We start from the raw sequence: 25,662 nt of genomic DNA on the forward strand, positions 1-25,662 counted from the left end.
TCAGTCAGAGAGAAAAACATACAGAAACTGGAAGAGAGAAGAGAGTATGACATGTGGAGAAAGTAGGAAAGTCCAGATCAACTGGGGCTGAGTGAGATCAAGGAAAGAGCAGGAACCACCTATTTCTGTCTGGACCTCCCATTAGGACATCACCCCCACACACACCACCCATGTGCTTGTGAAAATGTCTATTCTTAAACCTTTCCCCACATAACTGTAGGGTCTAGAATCTGAATCAAGCTCAGTTGACGAGGACAGAACAGTTAAGCCCCAACACCCAGGTGACCCAAGAAGGACTTGGGGAGACAAGCAGGAGGAAGTGAGAGTTTCCATGATCTAGACCATAGCTTCTGTGACTTCAGTGAGCACACAGTCCCCTGAGGGTCTCCACAAGATGCAGATACAGCTGCCACTGTTGATTTATTTCTGTTTTTTTTAATTGTCCCTATCCTGAGCACAGATCTTATGTCGTATTCCGAGCTGTTTCCCCTAGTATCACTACATATTTGTTGGTATGATTAAATAATTAGTTAGTTTGATAACTTATTAATTGTCTCTGTGTGGGTAAGTGAAGGCATCCTGATTATAACCATAACTTTAGTTTGAAAGAATCTTACATGTTATATGTTGCTTTGATGCCTTTATTTCACCAATAAATCCTCCCATGGGCCATTACTATGCCAACCACCGGTGACACAGTGGGAAAGAAAATGACCCTGGGCACCAGAACATAGTCAATTGAACATAGTCAATTGGTCTATACAATGTTCATGTGTAATATACGAGGCAGAAATGATTGGGGTTCCACCATTCATGACTCTGAGACTCTGGATGATACACCCCATGTCCAGGCTCAGGGTGTCATCTATTCAATGGGTCCTGAAACTTACTGCTGCTCTAAGTTCCCAGGAAGAAGTGGCACAACGTTTGGGGGGCATGGGTCAGAGTATTGACACATGATAATTGACCCTTAAATATCAACCCTGAGTGACCCTCGCAGTCATATGAATAAACTGACATTGTCAGTCAGTGTTGGAGGCAGGACTGGACCTGCTCCTGGGCTCCTCCTCCAGTGCTCTCTGCTGTCAGCAGCATGAAGGTCACAGCCCCTGGTCTCACAGTCCCCATGGCTAGAAATAGCTGGATGGAGAGTTGAGCAGAGTCTTGAGAACATAGCATCTCAGCTCCACCTTTCTCATTCTGTGGTCCTTCTAGAGCACTGGGCTTGGGTCAGCACCACGGACAGGGCCTCCCTTCCCCACAGGAAGAGCAGATCCTTTTTCAGTTGACCCTGGGCAGAGCAGACAAGAGACAAAGGCCAGTATGGATACAGGGCTAGTGGTGATTATCACAGGACAAGCCATGCAGCACCCTTCATGGAGACCCTGAGGTTGTGATAGGGTCTCCTGGGCCCCAGAGGAGGAGTTTGTGAGGCTGAGGGTAAGGACTAAAGGGAAGAGTCTCTCCTCTCTTTTCCTCTTGGAACCTGCCTCCTCTCAAAACCTCTGTCTCCTCAGGGGGCCAATGAGGGTCCATCTGGTTTCCATACTTGGGCAGCCTCTACCACGGGGGACAACAGGGCCTCATGGAGCCATGTCCACCTGTGTGGTCTCAGGAGGCAGAGCTCTGGGGCATCTACACCATGGCATGGACCCCTCTTCTGGTCCTCCTCCTCAGTCTCTGCACAGGTGCTGCCTCACAGACTCAGCCACCACAGCACCCCAAGCGGGTCCTGCCCCAAACACTGAGCTCAGCCCAGGAACAGCCATAGGGTGATACCACATGGGTTTGAGCCCTTTATCCTCCAGCCCCCTCTCCTCTCCTCTCTTAAGGCGCTGTGGATTCCTGTGAGATGAGGGAGCTACCCTCAGTGTAGATGGACCTTGGACAGACGGCCACAATCACCTGCTCTGTAAATAACCTGGGGGATAAATAGGCATCTTGGTCCCAGCAGAAGCCAGAGCATACTCCTGCACTGGTCATCTATGATAATGGCTACCAGCTCTCAGAGGTCCCTGACCAGTTATCTGGCTCCAACTCGGGGAAAATGGCCTCTCTGACCATGCTAAGTTCTTGGACCAAGCACTAGGCTGACTATTACTGTTCCACAGCCCATGGCAGTGGGAACAGCTGGCAGTGACTCATGGTGACACAGATAGACAGGGAAGGGGACACAAACGTGCTACGTGGGACTACTGTTTCCTTTCACCCACCCTCTGAGCAGCTGTAGGTCAGACCTTAAGCTCAGATGTCCTCTCTGGTCCTCTCCCGGTCCCCTTCAGGGCTGGGAGACTCTGAGCAGGTTGTCCGTCTTCTCAGGGTCTCTGTTTATCCCAATTAAAAATTGAGTGGGGGTGCTGGTCTGGGCTGTGGAGACTGTTGTCAGGATTGGAGTAGACAAGAAAGGCATAGGAAGTCCTGATACATCACATAGGCCCCAGATATAATTATGTGTTCACAGAGGAGAGGAGAGTTGTGTCAATGGCCCAGCCCTGCTGGAATTCCCCTTCTACTTGGGTAGAACCAGCCCAGAGGAGGCCCCAGGGGCTGGGTCTCTTCTGGTTTCCTGAATGAGGCACCTCCCACATCCTAATGGGCTGTCCCAGCCCCTGCTGTGAAATCCTGAGATTTCACAGAAAATGCAGAGGAAGTGGAGACAGCATCTTAGTTCCACCCGGGGACTTTTTCCCAGCTGCGCTCTCCTCTCACTGCCTCCAAAGTCCCATGTCACGCACCAGGCAGTTATGAAGCTATTGTGGTTGACCACAGGTCCCTGTCAGGTCTGGATTTTGTCATGGGGCTCTGGACTGCTTTCCTCGAGGCACACCAGGAAATCCTCCAGGCCAAGGCCCAGACCTGCTCCTCACCTCCATGTTAATGGCTACAGGCCTGATGAGGGGTCCCTGCTCTACAGGGCTGGAGTGCTCTGCTTGCACGGATGTCAATGCCAGACCGCAAACACCAAACTCACGGGGGTTTATTTTCTCTCTCAATCTCTCCCTTTATTCAGTAGTACAACTATTTTAATTTTCATACATTTGTGCATACAGAAAATTTGAAAGAACAGTATAGTGAACACCCATATTGCCTCTTTCTGGACACAACACTGGGAATACTGGACCATACTGGTCTCTCTCTCTCTCTCCCTCTTTTTCCCTCCCTTCTTGTCCACAGATACATGAATATACATATTTTTCTATTAAGCCCAACATTGTTATCATATGTGAGAATATTAACTACAATCCTCTGCCTGGTCCATAGTCACATTTCCCTGGTTGCACAAGAATGTCTTTTATAACTATTTTGTCTTTTACCAATCAATATCCTGAAGATTCACACCCTCACACTTCATTGTTAGCTGTTTCTTAGCTGTTTCTTATCTAGCATTTCTCAGCCAAGATTTCTTTGAACCTGAGGCTTCCAGAAATTTTTTGAAAGTTATACAAGAAAAGACCATGTTCACTGTGTGCAGTAGGGCTGTGTTCACCTGTTTAGTCCATTTTAAGTTTCTGGTGCACAAAAGGAGATGGCTCATAACTGCTGGGCACTAAATTGCAGAAAGGTGTAGATGGTGGCTGATAATGGTGCTATCAGGGACTATAGAAGTGGACAAGGTCTACGGGGCAGATAGGAAATTGAATAGAATGAACGTGTAACTTTACAGATGGAGTTTTCATGTGCTGTATCTCATGCCCACCTCCCACTACACCAGTGCACATGTTGTAAATTTGGATTACACGGGTGAAGGTGACAAGGATTGGAAAGTATCACATAATCTCTCATCTTCTGCTTAGTTAAATTTTGACATCTGTATTCGTTTTTACTGGTGTCTGTGTTCTACAAACACGTCTGATGTCCAAACTGGTGACATGGAAGATGAGGTGTGAGAAGGGGGAGGAGGTTGGGGTCTGGGCACACGGACAATCCTGATCAGGTTGATGATGAAGAACTACAGAATTTCTATGTTTTCACTGCAGTAGTGGGAGGAGGGACAGTGTCCAAGGCACAGTGAAATTTACTCATCTCGGGGTGTTACCCAGACTGCTGACCCAAGCATCGTACCCCACTGCACCCCATTGTGGAAAACGTCCTACAAATACAGCCATGGCTGTAGCACAAATAAAGAGATGCTTAACTGCCAATCACAGCCATTCTACAATTACAGGTAAAAATTATTTTAAATGCTGGGGAGTCTCAGAACACTCAGAAGAAAGATTTTGTTTACAAAGTGACTTTGAGAGGATAGTCTCAGGGAGCAAGTTAATTAACAGCAGAAAGTTTTGCCCAGAACAGCAAGAATCAATGGTTGGTGAGAACCTAGCGATGCCACCAAGTAGGGGGATGATGCCTGGATGAGGAGCAGGATGGAAATGAAAAGTCCACATTTCAACATGTAATGAGTTGGTGCATTGAAGACAGGTAGCAGGTAGTGAGATAGTTTTGTGTAAGAAACTGGCCAACAACTGCTTCTCCATCCAAATTTATGAATGAAAACATTTCACCAATTATTAGCTGTAACATGTAGATGTTGTAAATGATGGAGACTATCAAGAAAACCTGTTCTGTTTCAAAGTACTACCCAACCTTCACACATCCCAGTTATATACCATAGGGTTTTTCTTCATCTGAAACAAATTCCTGGGAAAAACTGGGTTGGCATCTGCACGGCTATTCACCCACCAACTGTGGCTGGATATGTTTCACCTTCCTGTAAAGAAAGAAAATCCTGACATTCTCACAACACATGGCTTTCCTCACAAAGGGCCAGTGTCCAACTCTTAGAGGGGCAATAAGGAAAGTTCTGGATGACATACAAAAATAGTGAACTTTACACCCAAAGACCATTTCCCTGAAGAATGTTTAAAAAACATGTGACAACCTGGACAAGGGGTACATAGATCTCCTACTACACAGAGAAAGACAGAGGCTTAGCAGGGGAAATGTCCACATTGAAAACACAAAACTGTCAAGCATGGAATTGTTTGAAAAGATAAACTACATCTTTCTCCAAGTACACCACTGTCTTTTGTTAGAGCTAATGTCTAATTTGAGGAATGGAGACCACACATGTAAAAAATCATTTGCTGTTCAAAAATTATTGACAATTACAACTGGAGTATTAAATGTATAATGAACATGTCATGCTAATGGACCATGAGCAGTCAATAGACAATATTATAAGCACCACGTCCCCAGGACCTAAGGAATAATTCCAGCATTATTCCAGGGTAAAGATCATGGCAAGGTCACTCTAGTTGCTTGTGATCTGGAGTATATTGTCCTTGGGGTTTCTGATCAGCCCAAAAGAGAGCTGGGAGCTGTTAGCCCTCAAGGTGCACCACTGGCCTCAGGTCCAGGTGTGGCAGCGCCCCCACAGGCAGCTGAGGGAACTGACAAGAATAATGTATCTACATCAGAGACCCAAAAATTTTGGCTGAGAACTTTCCCATACCCACTCTCCTAGCCCAGGCAGGTTCTAGAATACTCAGAAGAGGTTATTTTTGGGGCATAAGATCTCCCTCTTCTCTCTTCACCCCCAAGTGACCTTGGGATCCTTGGGATTGTCATTGTCTCTCTCAGTCCCTTCCTTTCTCCAATAAGGCCTCCAGTGGGGCGTTTCCTTTACAGCTTACATTGTAAGAAAGGGACTCAGGGGGACTGCAGGGAAATAAATCCAAACCCCAGTGTGGACTACCCCACATCCACATCCACCTGGGCCTTTTGTGCGAACAACTTGGGAGAAGGTCAGCAGTAGCTTCTGATGGACAGATACAGGGACAAAGTGCTAGAAGTGATGACAGTGAATGGAAATGGGAGGCAGATGAAGATCATCCCCTGTTGTGGTCGGATGGTAACCAAGCAGTGAGGGAGCTGCCACTACAAAGCTGCCTTTATTGTGGTGGGGAAACATCCGTCATGAATCTTACACACACAGGAGTGGTCCCTATGGAGCACAGGTCCTCTAGACTTTTACATTGTTTCACAAGAGCTAGAGATGGTGCATAAACTCCTTGCTTCTAACGTAAACAATGGTCTAGGCTAGGGTGCTTCATCTCTGGAAGTGATTTTGGAAACTGCACCCATCCTGCCTCCCTGTTCCCCATATTCAACCTCACTGTGCTGCCCTGTGCAGGGCAAGGGGGGTCACAGCGGGCACACAGTGAAGGCTGCACTGCCTGCTCCAGGTGGCAGGGGCTCTGGGGTGACCTGCAGGAGGGAAGCTCCTGGTCTGGGTTCTCCTCCACCAGCAGGGGGCAGCAGAGCTGCAGCCAGGACCATCCAGGACAGAGGCTGGGGCTGCCTAGGTGGAGCCTCAGAGGGAGACCAACCTTGGGGATCAGCAGGTGGCCAAGGTTCAGTCCTCAGAAGGAAGTAAGGACAGTCCATCCCATTCCCTCAGGCTGCAGTGATCACGGTCTGAGGATCTGAATCACACAGTATCACTAATGGGACCACACACAAAAATCACTCTGTACACCAGCCTTAACCAGAAATATAGACAGAAAATAATTCTGTGAAACACAGTTCAGTCTATCAACATTGAAACTTAATAAGCCGCTACAGTCCAACCCTTGTCAACATGAAACCCTCTCACATCTCCACAAACCATACAGTCTCCAAATAAAGACAATAATGGTCTCCATGTTTCCATCTAATATGATAAAACTATCCCGTGAACAACCACAAACTCACTCACCCTTTCCCCACAAGAGGATGCAAAGTACATTTTTGTCTTCTATGGATATTTATTTTTCTCACAAGTGATTCATATTTCCCCTGTAATTTCCTCTACGTTAAATACTGAGATATAAAATTAAATTCCTTTAACACATACTGTGTAAATGATAATGAGGTGAGGCAGAAGAGGAAAAGAAAAATATTTGATGAATATGTATCCAAATGTATTCAAATCAAAATAAAAAAATACATATTTCTTACTTCTGTCACTCCCATTTCTGGAACTAGCCCTGTGGTCAGATCTGGTGTCTATAATTACCTTCTTCACTATTCATTCCGTATATCCATTGCCCTCAGTAAATACCTCAGCTAGTCACAATCCCTTGCCAGGTATGAGCATCCAAACCTTCATTCTGGAAGGTTTTCGTCCATATAAGTTCTGCTAAATCGGGCTATGGGGATTTTATGACTGAAATCACAGACCCAGTGAGCACTGGAGGATCTCCTGCATTCCATACACACTCCTGCTTACTGCAAATGTGTATAGCAACCCAATTCCCCCTTACTAGTAAACATCAACCAGCCCAGCAAACACCCCCTACATGGTCTGATGACTCATTTCAGGAGGAGACACATGCAAAACAATGATGTTGGACCCTTTCCTCACCCCCTATGTAAAAATTCACTCAAAATGTATCAAAGATCTAAATGTAAAAGCAAACTATATAAAACTCTCAGAAGTAACCATAAGAATAATTCTTCAAGGATTTGGCAAGGATTATTAGATATGACATCACAAGCACAAGCAACAAAAGAAAGAATAGATAAATTGACTTCATCAAAGTTAAAAATTTCTGAGTCTCAAAGGACAACACCAAGAAAGTGAAAAGACAGCCCACAGAATGGGGGAAAATACTTGCAAATCATCTATTTGACAAAGAACTAATCACTAGCATATAGAGAAATCTTAACACTCAATAATAATAAGCCAAAGGTCTGAAGAGAATTTTCTCCAAGAAAATACACAAACGGCCAATAGGCTCATGAAAAGTGCTCATCATTATTAGTCATCAAGGAAATGCAAATCAAAACCAAATTCAGATACCACTTCATCCCACTAGGATGGCTAGAATCAAAAGGCCACACAATAACTAGTGTTGGTGAGGATACGGAAGAAATGAAACCTCACACATATCAAAAGGTAAAACAGAGCAGGCATTATGGAAAACAGTCTGGAAATTGCTCATTTAATTAATCCTAAAGTTACCATATGACCCAGCAATTCTACTCTTAGAAAATTCCCAAGAAAAATGAAAACATATGTCCATATAGAATTTGATCATGTGTGTTCATAGCAGCATTAGTCCTAATATCCAATAGCGGGAATCAATCTAAATATCCATCCATGGATGAACATATAAACAAATATGGTCTATCCCTACAATAGAATATTATTCAGCCACGAAATGGAATGAAACACTGATACTTGCTACAATATGGAGGAACTTTGAAACATTATGTAAAGTGAAATAATCCACCCACAAAATAGAGAAATCTATAGACAGAGAAACCTACAGTGGCTGTTAGGGCTGGAGTGTGGGGAGTGAACAGGAGAATGGGGGTGATAGCTTAAGGGTACTGGGTTTCTTTCTGAAGTGATGAAATGTTGTAAAATTGTGGCGATGGTAGCACGTATCTGTGAATATACCAAAAAACATCTGATTGTACACTTTCAGTGGGTGCTTTGCATGATAGTTAAATTATATCTTAATACACTAGTTTTTCCAGAAAAAGGAAATGTGCATTTATCTCACGTCTGACCCAGAATTTAACACTTGTGCAGCTCAAAACAAAAAAGAGTTAAACCCACTTTTTATTTTTAGTTTTGAAAATAACTATGTAAATATACGTCTATATAGGAGATCAAGAATCCACCGCACGTGCGTGATCCCTTGTGCCTGTCAAGGCTACACTGAGCCTGGTCATGTCTCTCCCTGAGAAAGTCTCTCATCAAAGCCCTGAGTATAGTTGTATCATAGCCTGCATCTGTTTATAGAGCTATGGCTCATGGCTTTAGAAACTTCAAGTCACGTGGGTAAAATACTAATGTTGTGTGAAAATCTTTAGAAAGAAAAACCAGAAGCTTCCGCCTGACTTGCATGAGATCTGATGTCTCATTTGCGGGAATGGGGATCACACACGGAAGAAAAAAATCATTCATTGCTCAAAATAGCATTGACCATTATAATTAGATTATTAGACCTACAATTCACTTACCTTATTGGAACACGAGCTTTCAACGGATGATACTTATGCACCAGATCCCTAGGACTTAAGCAATATTTCAAGGATTCTTCCAGTGTAAAGACATAGAGACAGAGATTGGATTGGTGGCTACCAGAGGGGAAGAAGGGAGGGAGGAGGGCGAAAGGGATAATTAGGCACATGTGTGTGGCGATGGATTGTCATTAGTCTTTGGGTGGTGAACATGAGAACATGATGTAATCCATGCAGAAATAGAAGTATAATGATGTACACCTGAAATTTATATAATGTTATAAACCAATGTTACCACAATAAACAAAACAAAACAAAAAAGATTCTGAAAAAACCAGTCTAGTTGCTTCTAATCTGTAGTATTTTGTCCTTGGGGTTTCTGACCATCCCCAAAGGGAGCAGGGAGCTTGCTGTCCTCCCAGATGCCTGACCAGACCCAGTTGCAGGTGCAGCAGCGCCCCCACAGGCAGCTGGGAGAACTGACAGGGAGAAGCTGTCTCCATCAGGGATCCAAAGGTTTAGATCTAAAGGTTTTTCCCATTTCTCCTCCTCCAACCTTGTCTGGTTCCAGAACACTCAGAGGATTTTATTACAGTAGTCCCCCCTTATCTGCGGGGAATATGTTCCAAGACCCTGACTCAACATAAGTATCGCCATGTTTGTCTGCTTGGTGACTCTGGGAAACCAGCCACACTAAAAGAATGCAGAGCAGCTGCTTGTGGTGGGAACCGGCCCTTCTCCCACAATATTAGCTGCAATTATTTAGGTTGTAAAACTTCTGGGATGTCAAGGACAGGCACAGACCATCCATCTGTGTTGGTCCCAGACAAGTACCGGGAGTTACAGTGCACATACACACGCGATAACAGCGGGAAGGAAAAATACCAAAAGTTCCCATAGAGGTGGTCTCTCAGTAGAAACATGCATAAAAGCAACTCACAATTCTGCTTGGGGGAGAGTCTCGCCTGTGGAGGGAACGCCTTGCCCAGGACCTCTTTCGATCCGCACTCCTGCCTAGCCGTGTCAATTCAAGGGATTCTCCCCGGTGTAAGGGCATGGATGTTGTAAGTACCCTATCTGGTGTTTTCTCTTTTGGGTCAATCTGATGTTTCTCTTTTCGACTGATTAGATGTTATTTCCCTTCCGTCCGTCTGATGTTTCCCTTTTTGATCGACCGGATGTTTTTCCCTCTTGTTATTTGACCTATTTGGATCTGCTTCTATCTCAGTTGATCTGATGTTTCTCTTTTTCGATGGATCTGATGTTTTTCCTCTTTTGATCGGCACTCCCGCCTAGCCATGTCAGTCAAAGGGACTCTCCCAGGCGTAGGGGGCTGGATATTGTGAGTGTCGATCTGATGCCTCTCTCTCTCTCTCTCCCTCCCCTATTTCTTTCCATTGTTATTGAATTATTATTTGTTTATGCTTATGCTGTAATATACCTGTATATATATATATACCTGTATATATATGTATATGTATATATAGCCTATTGTCTTCCTAATAAATATATACACTATTTCTCACTAAAACCAGCATATTGATGTCTTACTGAGCCAAAAGAGTCCATTCCATAAGTCAATCCAAACGTTGTGACCCTTTTTCCCTCCCCTGACACAACAGACCCCCAGTGGATGACTGAAACGCAGATAGTACCAAATCCTGTATATACAATGTTTTTCCAATACATACATACTTATGATAAAGGCATTTATAAATGCCTTTTATAAATTAGGCACAGTATATAAATTAGGCACAGTTAGAGATTAACAACAGTAGCTAACAATAAAATAGAAAAATTGTAACAATATACTGTAATAAAAGTTACCAAAGATGTATGTAACCTTAGCATACACTTATTTTCTTTCCTTGTTGAGTCTAGAACTTCCACATTTCACTTAAAGGATGATTCACATCATCAGGCTACTCAGAACGGTGCACAATTTAAAACTTATGAGTTGTTTATTTCTAGAATTTTCGATTTAATATTTTATGACCCTGGTTGACCACGGGGAATTGAAACTGCAGAAAGTGAACTGCAGATAAGGGGGGACTACTGTATTTCTGGTTTAGGAACTTCCAGGTCCTACTCTTCTCTCTTCCCCTCCATGTGACATTGAGAACATCACTCACCCTCTCTCAGCCCCTTCCCTTCCCTGTCAAGTGCTCGTCCCTCCCTCTGTGTTAGGGAAGGAGGGGAAGGGTCATCCATGGGGGACCCTAGACAGGTGTCCCAGGACCAGAGGCACAGGCAGCACCAACCCCCCCTGGGGCTGCATGGTGGGAACAGTGCAGAGGGGAGGGATTACTAACCACCCCCCTGAGTGGCCTCAGCCCCCAGGTAAACTGGGGAGGGACCAGGGGGCTGGTCCGAACCCACTCATTTCAAACCTGTCCCTGTCCCAGCAGCATTGTCCTGGAGACCTGCCATAGGTGCTAAACCACTGCCAAAAAACCTGATTTGTTACCCTCTTATCACACCTGACAACTCATTGATCCTTCTCCCAAGTTCTTACAAGAAACTATCACATTGTGAATGAACTGGCTTTGAATCATAGACACCTTAGCTTTGTCACTGTTCTTTCAGATCAGCAAACAAACAAGACTCTTCAGAGCAGGACATTGACTCTGCTCTCTCCAAACATGCTTGCTATTACTTGCTCCATCTTCCCATCCTGAGAGCAGCTCCAACGTCACCTCTTCAGGGAAGCCTCCTCCAGCTTCTCACCATACAGTGTCTGCCTGTCATTTTTGTCTGATCTCTGTATTCATTATCTGCACATCAGTCACCACTGTATGATTCTTTCTGTACCATTTATTATTTATTAACAATATTTTATTATTTATTATTTACTTGTATTCATTATTTCGTTAATTGGTCGGGAAGATTGTTTAATGTCATAAAACACATGTGGGAAACAGAGGCATGAACTGATAAGTGCCTATTTTTCTCCTGCTAAATATGCCTATGGTTTTTCTCCAGATACTCATCAATTATGCAAGGTCCTCCATGTTTCTTACTTTCTGTCCCATTATCCCTACTACAGGGACTTTGCTTTCATTCTTATTGGCTTAAGACCTCAGGATGGCTGCTACAGCTTCAGCTATCACACTGATATTCAAGAGGAAACATACTGCATAAACCAGTATGTTTTGTCCTTTACAAGAGCAAAGCTTCCTTGAAAAGAACCGCAGCCAACTGACCCTTACGTCCCTTGGGCCATTGCAGAGCCACATGATCAGTCCAGGTTGCCAGGGACCTGGTAACAGTTTCCAGCTTTTAAATAAATGGAGGGGACAATGCACAGGTAGAAGGTCACGAGGACCTGTCCTCTGTGTCTGCAAACCAAGTGTGTTCACTGCACTGTCTCATCCACAAGATGAGACCAAGAACTGTGTGTTGTTCAAGCTGAATCACTGGGATAGAATGTGCCAGACCGAAGTGGATCTGAATAAATATTGGTTGAGTGGCTCTTGTTCTGTCGCTGTTTTTAGTGAAATAGCCACCATGGCTCCCCTTCAGCTCTGCACCTACAGCTGGCACCAATAACAGCCATTCCCTGAGTCCTGCGTCCCCAGTGCCAAGCCCCAGGACCACCTGGATGGCGACCCATGACCTTGTAGGTATGCCCAGGATGCCTCAGGTGGGCCCTGCCTCCTCCTCCTCCAAGCGGGCATCTTCATGTTTTCCTGGGTGATCTGAGTCCCTCCTGCCTGGTCTAAGGCAGGCAGGGGCCTCATAGAGAGGAGTAATTCCTCCCCAGGGGCCAGCAGTGCATGGATCAGGGAATCACCTCCGAGCAGTGGGTTCTGAATCGTCACCTGGACAGAGGACACCCCTGCCTCCAGAAACCAGTGTGGAGCATCCACAAGGGGACAGCAGAGAGTCACCTGCCACGGGCAGGGGCATCATGGTTTTAAAAGCAACACAGGAGATTGTAACGGGACACAGGGACGGTTAGTAACTGTGACCTAACACCTGATGGAAAAGGTGACATTTGTTTCTATAGTATCATCCTAGACAATGATGTATACATTTTCTGACTCTGTGCCCTTCTGATCAGAATCTGGTAGAAATTGCCTATGTCTCTGGCCCAGGTTCAGGTAATTCTGTTCCCCCACACACACCCCAGTCATGATGAAATGTTGTCACTGCCCATACACCCTTGTCCACCCTTTGAATCATGGGATTCCCTCCTCCCTCCCTCTGCTCTGAGAGGCTCCTGTCCTGCAGACAATGCTGTTACTCATTCCAGGGGCAAGGGCTTGGTGCACGGCAGTTACTGGATAAACTTTGTTGACTACATTAATTCAATTAAGGTATTCTATTGCTTAATACATTTTCGCAGACAAGTAACAGTGCTTAGTTATAATAACTATTCGCTTCACATTCTCTTGGAGTTTGAGCCAGCTCTCATCTTATACAGCAGTTCTTTACAGCATGATCTGTCCCTGGCCCTGAGTGTCACTGGAGACACTGAGGCATAGACCTATGACCTGCCCCAGGAGCTCACACCAAGAGCAGAAACTTACAGCCCCTCGATTATTCTTTGTGTTCTTGGCAAGGGAGGCACTTTCTTCAGGCTTGGTGCTTAGGAGCTGTGATCTGGGTTAGGACCCTGCCCCTGTTTAAGCCTTGTAGTGTCACCTGTAGAATGGCTTCAGAAAAAGCAGGCAGACTTCACCACTGAGCTCTGCTGTGGCCAGGCCAGCCCAGGAGCGAGGCCAGAACACAGTTCGGGGTGGAGATGTCAGCCCCAGACTATGGGACCAGAAAGAGAAGTATCCCCTGGGGTGAGGGTGGGGTCTGCAGGGGCTGCCCCTCCCCTCTCTGTGTCCCTTGGGGCTGAGCCCTTCTCTGAAACCATAGAGCTCCTCAAGCAGCACCCCTGAGCCCTAGCTGATTTGCACACCCTGCAGCTCTCTCCAAAAGGGGATTAGAGAGGGCTGGGAGGAAACCTGTCCAGACTTCAGCCTCAGGGAGCAGAACAAGAGAACCTCCACCATGACCTGGACCCCTCTACTCCTCAGCCTTCTCACTCACTGCACAAGTGCTGCATCCAGGCTCACACCCACCCGCAGCCCCAGGGCTCTGGGACAAGCTTGGCTCTGACTCTGAGCTCAGCAGGGGGCTGCCTGTGGGGGCGGGATGCTCATGAACTTGCTGCAGGATGAGGTGCAGGTGGGGCTGAAATCCCCCCACTCTGCTCACTGGCTCCATGTGAGCCCTGAGGGGCTGCACTTGCCCAGAAGAAGGTGGAATTTTCTCATTTGTTTGAAGAGTCTATCCACCAGCCAGGCTAATGGGTCACTGGGCCTGAGACTGATGGGAGAGGGTGCCCGGAGGGCCCACAGAATCCCTGGAGCTCAGTCCTGGCCAGGCAGGTGAGGGTCTCCTGGGAATGGTTCCTTCATCTTCCTGCCCACCTCTCCTTGTCTCTTACAGGATTCGTGGCAGCATGTGAGCTGACACAGCTGCCCTCAGTGTCAGTGGCCCTGGGACAGACAGCCAGGATCACCTGCCAGGGAGAGAGCATAGGAAGCTGTTGTGCACTGGTACCAGCAGAAGCCAGGCCAGTCCCCGGTACTGGTCATCTATGGTAGCAGCAACAGGCCCTCAGGGATTGCTGACCGATTCTCTGGTTCCAACTCTGGGAACACAGCCACCCTGACCATCAGTGGGGCCTAGGCAGAGGACGAGGCTAACTATTACTGTCGGGTGTGGGGTGATATTAATGCTCACAGTGACACAGGCAGATGGGGAACGGAGACACAAACCCCCTCCCTGTGTATGTCACGCTGTCCTCCAGCCCCAGGGGGACTGTAGACAAAGCCATGAGCATATCTGTCCCAGGTCCCCAGATCTGAGATCCCCAGACTGCGTTCTCCTCCCAGCCCTCCAGGCAGGCTCTGAAGAGGGTGGGTCAGGAGTGGATTTAGGGCTAGCAGGACTAGGATGTACTGGTGTTTTCTGGGCCACAATGTGAGCTGGAGAACCGGGATCTGTCCTGAAGCACAGAGAGTGGCGGACGTATGTCTACTGGTATATGGTCCTTGGATTTCCATATAGTGGTGAATGGCCACTCCTTAGCCAGCTGTCCTGGATTATTCCCCAGAACCTCCCTGCTCAGATGAGCTCCTGAAGCCCCTAAATCCCATGGCAGCCTGGGATTCTGAATGAAGAAAGCCAGTTTAGTGGACACTGTGGTGTCCACTTAGATCCCTGTTTAGTGCTCTCCTACCCACACAAATTGCTGGGATCTCCTGCTGCTCACAGTTGTGCCCTCACTGGGATGCGCCATTGTCTGCAGAGAATTGCCTCCCCCAAGCTTATGCCCCCTCACTGAGTGTGACTCTGGTCCAATGACTGCCTGATGGCAAGACCCCAAGGCCCTCCCTGAGTTCAGGATGAGCTTGCAGGGCCTCCCAGCTGAGTCTTCAGTGTAAGCACAGGGCAGGCCTGCCCAGTCTTCCCTCCATGCTTCCTACCCAGAGAGATCACCTCAAATCACTACTGCATGCAATTCACAATGTCACAGTGTGCTTCCAGGGAGCCAAAGAAAAACTAGAAGTGTAGAGGGAAGAGTGTGAAAGAGGAGAGACTGCACAGAGACAACATTGGAGTTCTACTCATTTTCTTAAGAATCTGATGAGTCACGTGTGGGAAGAAATTGCGTGAGGTTGAGGAAAGAACCACCCAGAGACACTAGAGGAACATTCTGCAGGGCTCACACTCACACAATCATATCATGCTTGTTCCCCAGTCAGAGGGGAAAGCTCCTAGTTAAGGCAGCAAGTTGACTAATCAGGAGAACTTGCATCAGTAGTGGGGAAACTCAATAAGTTAACAATCCACCCTAAGACCCTAAGTATAAATAGAAGTAAACAGAACCAAAAGCAGGCAGAGGAAGGAATACAGTCATACATCGCTTGATGACAGGGATACATTCTGCGAAATGTGTTGTTAGGTAATTTTTTCATTGTGCGAACGTTATAGAGTGCACTTACACAAATCTAGATGGTATAGCCTACTCCACATCTAGGCTATACAGTAGTAATTTTATGGAACCACCATCATGTATGCAGTCTCTCATTGACAAAACATCATTTTGAGGCCCATCACTGAAATAACAATTAGAGTGGAAGTTAAAGCAAGAGATAGTGGGAAAAACATTAGAGAAAATCAACAAAATTAAAACTTTGTTCTTTGAAAATATCAACAGTATTGACAACCCCTTAGACTGATCTTTACAAAATTAGACAAATTACTAAAACCAGGAAGTAAAGAGAAGCCATTACTACTGACATTACAGAAATAAAAAAGGACTTTAAGGTTGTGAAGGATAACTATGAACAGCAGCATGACAAAAAATTAGATGAAATAGACAAATTCCTAGAAATACACAAATTACTGAAACTTACTCAAGAAAAAACAGCATACCTAATAAAATGTGCAACAGAGAAAGAGATTAAATCAGTAATCAAATACTACTCACAAAGAAAGTTCCAGACACAGGTGGCTTCACTGGTGAATTCCATCAAATATTTAAAGAAGAATTAATACCAAATATTCACAAGTTCTTCCAAAAAAAATAGAAGAGGAAAGAGTACTTACCACCTCATTCTATGAGGCCACTAATATAACAAAACCAGATAAGGAGATCACAAGGAATGAAAACTATAGATCTATGGCATAGATCTATGGCACTTATGGATAAAAACATACAAATTCTACATAAAATACTAGAGAAACTATCCAACAACATAGAAAAACTATCCACGACCAAGTGGTATTTATCCCAGAAATGCAAAGTTGATTAAACACCTGGAAGTCAGTTAAAGGCATGCACCACCTTAATAGAATAAAGGACAACAGGCATGATCTTCTCAAGAGTCACAATGTTTTCATGCAGCAGATGTTTCTTCTGATTGTGTTTCTAGTCCTATTACAGCATCAGATGTGTGAGATTAGAGGCATAGATGGGATGGGGGGGTGTTATTCCATGAAAAGAATCTGGATGCCCCACACCCAAAGTGAGGATTGCTGTTGTTAGTGCCATTGAGTCGATTCTGACTCCTAGTGACCCCATGTACAGCAGAGCAGATTCCTTCCCTGTCTTCTTCTTTTTTTTTTTTTTAATTATGACCCACTTTATTTATTTTTTTGTGAGGAAGATCACCCCTGAGCTAACATCCATGCCAACCCTCCTCTTTTTGCTGAGGAAGATGGGCCGGAGCTAACATCTATTGCCAATCCTCCCCCTTTTTTTCCCTTCTTCTCCCCAAAGCCCCAGTAGATAGTTGTATGCCGTAGTTGCACATCCTGCTACTTGCTATATGTGGGACGCCGCCTCATCATGGCCGGACAAGTGGTGCGTCGGTGCAAACCTGGGATCCAAACCCGGGCCGCAAGTAGCAGAGCATGTGCACTTAACTGCTAAGCCACGGGACCGGCCCCCCTTCCCGTCTTTTGGCACCATCCTTGCACCTTCCAGCACCTTCCACCTTCAGACAATGCTCCTCTGCTATTCATGGGTTTTCATGGCCAATTTTTTTAGAAGTTGGTGGCCAATGTTCTTCATCCTAAACTGTGAGGTTACTTGATCATAAATGATAAAGGATTGTAAATCCATGTTTCTGAATGTTCTGCTTCAGAGGCCACTTCCTAGACATGTAATATGGTCACAGAATGAAAGGGTGACTAGAATTAAGGCATTGGTAAGGGGCAGGGTCACAGGAAAATTTTCAATCATAGAGAAAATATATAGAAACTAGAAGACGGAAAAGAGAGCAACTGCGGCTGAGTGAGATCAAGGAAAGAGCAGGAACCATCTATTTCAGTCTGGACGTCCCACTGGGACATCACTCCCAACACACCACCTATGTGGTTGTGAAAAAATCTATTCTTAAACATTTGTCCACATCACTGCAGGGTCTAGATTCTTAACCAAGGTCAGTTGATTAGGACAGGACAGTTAAGCCCCAAGACCCAGGTGGCCCAGGAAGGACTTGAGATAAGCAGGAGGAAGTGAGAGTTTCCATGGTGACCTAGACCAGAGCTCCTGAGACTTCAGTGAGCACACAGTCCCCTGGGGGTCTCCACAAGATGCAGATGCAGCTGCAGTAGGTCAGGGTGGGGCCCAGGAATCTGCATGTCTAACAGCTCCCAGGGGATCCTGTGCTGCTGGTCCTCTGAGGGCTGTGCTTTGAATGGCTTTACTCCTGCTCACCTGCCACTCACAGCCCAAGCGAGAGTTGCCACAGGAAGGCACTGCTTTTTGAAGCACAGGGGACCTGCTCTCCCTCCCACGCAGGCTCCACAGGGTCTTCGTCTTGCACTCAGATCTGTCCACATTTCTCCCTCAAACCAGATTTGAGAGCCCAGTCTGTCCTGACTCAGCCTCCCTAGGCGTCTGGGTCCCTTGACAGATGGTCTTCGTCTCCTGTGCTGAAGCATCAGGGACATTGTGGGTTATAATCACGTCTCCAGTTGTTAACAGCTCCTGGCACAGCTCCACACAATTTAGGGTGGGTCAAGAATAAAACCTCACAGTCTCCAGACTCCAAATCTGGGAACATGGACTCTCTGAGAATGTCTCAGCTCCGGTCCAGCCATGAGGCTGATTATTATTGCTGTTCCTATGCAGGGTCGGAGAGGCAACTCATTCTCACTGTTTCTTCATGACTGGGAAGTGAGTCCAAATCCATCCTTGGCCTACCTTACTCCCCTCCAACCCCCTGGTCTGTCATCAGCTCCCCTAGAGTAAGATACATTCTAGATTCAAGGTGGAAGAAATGAGGTCTCTCCTCTCTCCCACCACTTGACAAAGTGCATCCTTGGGAGCATCACTTAATTGAGGCCACTTTGGAACAAAGGCTCTGTCCCTTCCTGTGGTCTGTGGGTTCAGACACCCACTCGGTCTGCTCAGGAGAGGCAGGTGTAGATGATGTCCAGATGGTCAGAGTCCAGGTTGAGACAGTGCAGGGGGGTCACCTTCAGGTCCTGCCTCCAGCTACTGTTGTCCTCTCCATCTTGGGACTGGTGTCTCTCTGTCCAGCTTTTCACATCTGTCCTCTCTTCCCATTACCAGCGAAAGAAGTATGGGGACAAGTGACCCTGGCCTGATGTGCCTGTTACCTGAAGATCCTGGGAGGAGTCTTCCACTCCATGTGGGGTCCAGCTTGGTCTGTAATCAGCAGCCTTGGAGCCCTGAAGGAGCCATGGATCCTACCATCAAAGATGCCTCATCCTCATCATAAATCTCTTTCTCAACTCCATGGTTTATCTCGGTCCCTATTCCTCATCAGAACTCCCAGGGGTACTAAAACTTACCAGGTTAACACCAAATTACCCTTCAAGGCTCTGTTTAAAATCCCATCCTCTGGGATGCTATCTATGACATAGACTAAGTGAAATGCTTTTCCTGAATGTACTCACTGGACCCTGTGTTTACCCTTTTGCAGCTCTTAGCACATGTAATGTCTCATTTATACCTTTGTCACAGTTAGACTCAGTTCTGGGAGGGACAGATTGTCCACAGGGCCCAACAGGGTAGTGACTCTGAATGTTTATATTCATGATGATGCCTCCCATGGGAAATTACAGAATGTTCTTGTGGGACAGGACAAGGCTCTGGAATCAGGTGCATTTTTCCCCATCTTGATACCAAAAGGAGTCAGCATAAGGACGGAGGGGTCTTAGGTTACAGGAGAGACTGTGCTGCCTGGGGACTTCAGACAGGCTCCTGGGAGGAGAATCCACACTTTAGAGGAGGGAAGTACATGGCACGAGGCCCCTCCCCCAGGGGGTTGTGATCATAGAGACAAAGCAGCTGGAAGGAGCCCATCCCTGCTGCTGAGGCCCTGAGAGCAGAGTTCTAGGGGTGACTGAGTTAGTTTGCTAGGGCAGCTGTCACTAAGCACCACGCACTGGGGGCTGACAATAGAGATTTACTGTCTCATGGTTCTGGAGCTAAAAGTCTGAGATGAAGGTGTCAGCAGGGTTGGTTTTATTGTGGACAGTGAAGGAGAATCTGCCCCTTGCCTCTCTTATAGCTTCTGGTGGTTTGCTGGCAATCGTTGGTGTTCCTTGCTTGTAGATTCTGCCTCCATGTTCACATGGTGTTCTCCCTTGTGAATGTCTCCAAATTTCCTCTTTTTATGAGGACACCTGTCAAATTAATTGGATTAGGGGCCCACACTACTCCAGTATAACCTCATCTTTACTAATCACATATGCAGGAGTCCTAATTCCAAATAAGGTTCCATTCAGAGGTCCTGGGATTGGAACATCAATATATGAAATGAGGTTAGTGAGGGACACAATTCAATCCATAACAGTGTCTGCCACGGTTGGGCCCTTCCTCCCCTTGGGGGATCTGGAGGTTGGAGGTGCACCACCAAGCTCTAGGGCTTCAGATGGAGCATAACTGAAAGCCCAGAAAGACCACTGACCCCTCCCTAAACCCCATCTCTGTGCCTGGATGTTCAGGCTCTGTCCTTGCTCTCTGACATCACCAGAGTGAGCAAATCTCAGACATATGACAATGTGACCTCCACAGATACCTAGTCAGGCCATGAAGGGAGCAGAGGGAGGGTCCCCACCTCTGTCCCAGAGACCACCATGTTTCACTGGGTAATGCAAATTACAACACCTGATGATCAGAATGCTCTTCAACAGAGAATGGGGAGAAGGAGCACCTGAACACAGAAGAGAGGGTGGTAGCAGGAGGGTTGGGATGTGGAAGGAGGAGGACATGGGGTGTGGTGAGGGGCAAGCAGGACGGGCTGAAAGGTCAGGCTCTGAGGTCAGTCTTCTGGATTGGAATCTTGACTCACTCCTCACTGTCTGGGGGACTTTGGGGAAATCATTTAACCTCACAGTGATGGCTCCCTCCTCATCAGACTGGAGGAGAGGGTGACCTTAGGCAGATGGCTGCTGGGGGTTATTGTGATGTCTGGTTGTGGGGCGGTGCATGTCTACACTCACCAAGGGTCTGGCATCTATTGAGGGCTCAGAAGGTGTCATTCTGTTGAACTAACTGCACATGTAGAATGACATTGATCCTGGGGGCAACAGGGGGCATTGTGGGTCTTGGTTTGGGGACGCTAATAGTTTCAAGTCCCCTGGGCTCTGCTCAAGGGCAAAGGGCATGGCTGATGCTTCCTTTGAAGACATTTCTACAGGGTAGAATCAACTCCCCACTGAAACGCACACTTGTTCCTTCTTCTGACCTCAGGAAAATACCAACAGGAAGTTCTTAGGCTCAGGGCTCAGACAAGAGCTCAGACAGTGGGAATGCAGAATAGATATGCATTCAGTTCTCCTCCCTTCTTGAGCTGCAAGAAAAGAAGACAAGACTGGAGCTTGGAAAGGCCAGTCCAGCTGGGCAGCCTCAGGCCAGAGCTCCCGGAAGCCCCCCCACAATGGACTGGGTTCCCTTCGAGCTCCTGCCCCTCATTTTCTCCACAGGTCAGAGTGTCCCAGGGCACTCAGGGGTCTCCCTCCCTGACATTTCCCTCCAAGCACAGTCCCCAGGGACATCTGTCCAGCCTTGGCACATTCAGCATCATTTTTGTATATTCTGTTTCCAGGTCTCTGTGCTCCCCCTGTGCTGACCCAGCCCCCATCTGCATCTGCCTCCCTGGGAGCCTCAGCCAAGCTCACCTGCACCCTGAGCAGTGAGCACAGCACCTACTCCATTCACTGTTTTAACAGAGACCAGGGAAGACCACAGGGTATGTGATGAAGGCAGACAGTGACAGAAGCCACAGCAAGGGGGCTGGGATCCGTGACTGCTTCTCAGGCTCCAGCTCTGGCACTGATCTGTACTTAACCATCTCCCACATCCAGTCTGAGGATGAAGTTGAGTATTACCGTGGTGAGAGCCATACAATTGATAGACTGGATGGGTAAGTCTCAGTGACACAGACAAAGGCGAGTGAGGTGAACACTTTCCCTCTCTCTTCCCCACAGGAACTCAGGGAGAGATGCTCCCTGTCCTTCTCCAGGACCCTGAGACCTTTGACCCTTTTCCTAGCAAACCTCATCATCCTGCACTTCCTTCCCAAGACACCACTAGGGTGAGGCAGACACAGGTCAAAAATGAGGTCATTTTGACAACACAACATTCTGTTGCCTCTACCAGGGATATAGGGATAATGCCTATAGGGATAATGATGGAAGAGACCAGAGTAGCCCAGGCGGAAAATGACCCTGAGAGAGCGGCTGGCCTGAGATGATTGTGTCCGCAAGAGTCGTCGGGCCCTGTGTTCTCACTATGGGGCTCTGCTTGAGACAGGAACACAGATCTCAGGGTTCCAGGGCAGACCCTGGAGTCATCTGCAGCTAACGTCCTGACTCTGAGTGCACCATGGTATACAGCAGGACTCCTGTCATTGTTGAGGGTTCAGCAGGAAGAATTTGGCCCTCAGGGGAGGCAGGACAGAGAGAAGTGAACTCCGTGGTGGGTACTGAGCTGGGGTCCAGTAGGGAAGCAGGTGCATGTTAGGAGATCTGTGGCAGGACCAACATGGAACATGGCTTGCTCTTCTCCAGCTGTGGCAGATTGTCAGCTTGTGGTGTAAAGAATATGTCCACCACCTGCCCACAGGTTTTTTCTAGGGCCAGGAGAATGTCCAATGGTATAGTATGAGGGCATGGCAGACAGGGGACACTGAGGTGGAAAATATGTTAACTCCCCCAGTCTCAGCCCTGTGGGTAATCCAACTGAAATGCATTTGGGAGGTGGCAGATTTACCGGAAATGTGGATTTCCTCCATAGCTTTTCTGGAATCTGAAAAACAATCATCTTTACATACATTGTGTCAACATGGATCAGCCGTATTGACCAAGTAATGCTGGTCCCTGGGCACTGAACTGAGTAGGGTTGGGTAGGAATTCAGGGCTGAACCCCAGAACATCAGGCTGGACTATCCACACGTCTGATCTCTGAGATGGAAAGTCTAGGAGCTGCCCATGGCCTGGATGGCACCCAAGTGGGCAGGAAGGGAGGAGGTGGCTGGTCCCCCAAGGAAGGAGTGGACAGGGTGCAGGAGGGGCAGGAGGAGAGATGGACATCAGGGCTCCATCCTGCAGTGACGTGTGTCAGCCTGTGGTGGGCTGAGTCACGGGACACAGCCCATTCTTCCCCACTCCAGTAAAAGGTTGATCTCTACAAGGGTTTGCACTGGCTTTGTCCCCAGCAAGGCCTCCCATGAGTCCCTCCAGTGGGGAGTTTCCTCCACAGCTTACATTGTAGGAAAGGGAGTCAAGAGGACTGTAGGGGAATAAATCCAAACCCCAGTGTGGACCACCCCACATCCATGTCCACCTGGGCCTTGTGGTGCTAACAACTTGGAAGAAGGTCAACAGTTGCCTCTGAGGGACAGACAGAGGGACAAAGTGCTAGAAGTGATGACAGTGCTTGAGAAAGGAAGGCAGGTAAACATCACCTCCTGTTGTGCTTAGATGGTGACCAAACACTGAGGGAGCTGCCACTACAAAACCTTGTCAGGGAAGGACCAAGGGCCAATTAGATACCGTTTATTATGGTCAAAGTTACGACAGGAGTAGGGTCTTATCAGAGGCCACTGCCAGCTCTTGTCATGTGAAAGTGACAATGAATGATGTGAAGGACAATTGTCCCTTTCTGGGGTGTTCCACACTAGTGCACTTGGCCTCACAGATGCCAGGTGATCCTGAGACCTGGAGTAACAGTATATGTCAAAATTACTTGTTGCTGTGGCCTTAGTAGAGTCTTGAGGATGGACATCATGTAGTGTCATTGTCACCTTTGGGGAATCTCTAAAGCCTGAGGAGCTATTGACAAATCACTCCAGGGAGCAGCTGGAACAGGTCACAGGACCTGCACGTGGAGGCAGGTAGGACCTGCACGTGGAGGCAGGTTGGAGCTGCTGTGGCTGTAAGTGGACAGGGGAGGCCAGGCAGGTGGGCCAGAGTGACAGTGTGTGGAGGAGGGATCCTTCCCCTCTGGCTCATCCTGCATCTCTCACTCTCTGTGTCTGACTCTGTCTATGGATTTCTCCTCTTAGTCATGTTCTATTTAATTCTTCCAGTATGTTTTTATCCTACGCTCTTCCTTTTATATCTTTTCTCATTGTCTTTTTGTGTCCTCTGTGTATGTGTGTGTATGTGTGTGTGTGTGTTTGTCTTTATTCCTTAATGGTTATGAAACCAAAAATATTGACAATGTGTCTGTCACTGTCCTAGGTGTCCTATGTGAGAACCAGAACCCCAGCCCCTCCCCTGAGGTATCTGAGTCCCCATTCCCCAGAGGTTGAGGTGTCTGTGCTACAGTTCCAGGACTTGCTTCTGCTGAAGACAGCTGGCACAGTGGGGACAATCCCTTCCCTTGTGGCAGCCTGCATCTAGTGATTTGTGTGTGGGGTGGGACAGAGGCTGGGCCCCACCCCAGTCAGTAGGATCTGAAGAGCAGGCCCAGCACCCGAGCCCCATTAGTTCTACTGTGGGCCTGGCTGTATCTGCTTCATAGATTAACGTCCATCTCTGCCCACATCTGTCTGCTTCACCCCCTCCTGTCCTCGGGTGTGTTCCCTGGTCCATCTAGACTTCCTGCACACTAGTCTCTATGTGAGAGTTGGCTCCTGGGAACCTTCACCTGCCTCAACTTATTTTTTCTTTTTCTTCTTTTATTAAGTTATAATTCACATACCCTAAAATCTAGCACTTTCAGTGAAAAGTTCTGTGAGTTTGGATAAATGCATACAGAGCTGTAAGGACTTCCACAATCATGATATATAACAGTTGAATCATCTTTCATAGATTCCAAGACGTCTTGGTAGTCACACTCTCCCTCCACCTCCCACCCCACAACTCCCGATCTGTTGTCTGTCCCTATAGTTGAGTCTTCGCAAGAATATCATATAAATGGAATCATGCATGATAGCCTTTTGGTTGTGGCTTCTTTCACCCAGTATAATGCGTTTGAGATGCATCTATGTTGTTGTATGTTAATATTTCATTCCATTTGCATTGCTGAGTAGAATTCTTTGCAGGGGTGAACCACAGTTTGTTTATGCATTCCCCAGTTAAGTAACACTTAAGATGTTTCCATGTTCCACTCTTTGACAATTTCATATAAAACTTTTATGACATTGTTATGGTTTCTTTTTGAGAACATAAGCTTTCATGTCGCTTGAGTAAGTACTTGGGAATGGAATTTCTGGGTCATATGGTAGGTATATGTTGAACTTTCACAGAAACTGCCAAACTGTTTTCCAGTGTGGAGGCTTGATTTTGCATTTTCATCATCACCAGGCAGTGATGACACCTACAGTTGTTCCATATCCTCATTAACACTAGATTGGCGGGTTTTATTTGAACAATTTTAATATACCTGTAGTCGTGTCCCATAATATTTTTAATTCATATTCCCTTAGTGACATGTGATGTTGGCCATCTTTTCAGATGCTTATCTGTCATTTGTGTATTTTGTTTGATGAAGAGTTTGATCAAGTCTTTGCCCATTTTCAAATTCACGTTTCTCTGTGACTTGTCCTCATCTGTGCGTGTGTATTTAGATCAATGAGATTTTGTCCCATGAGTAGGTTCATGTGTCCACCACCACAGTCAGGATACAAAACAGGTCCACCTCCACAGGGATGCCTCATGTTATCCTTTTATAACAACATCCACTTCCTCCCTCCAAGGTGCCCCTCACTGCCC

The sequence above is a fragment of the Diceros bicornis genome, chromosome 35 (genome assembly GCF_020826845.1).
Source record: "Diceros bicornis minor isolate mBicDic1 chromosome 35, mDicBic1.mat.cur, whole genome shotgun sequence".
NCBI classification, from domain to species: domain Eukaryota; kingdom Metazoa; phylum Chordata; class Mammalia; order Perissodactyla; family Rhinocerotidae; genus Diceros; species Diceros bicornis.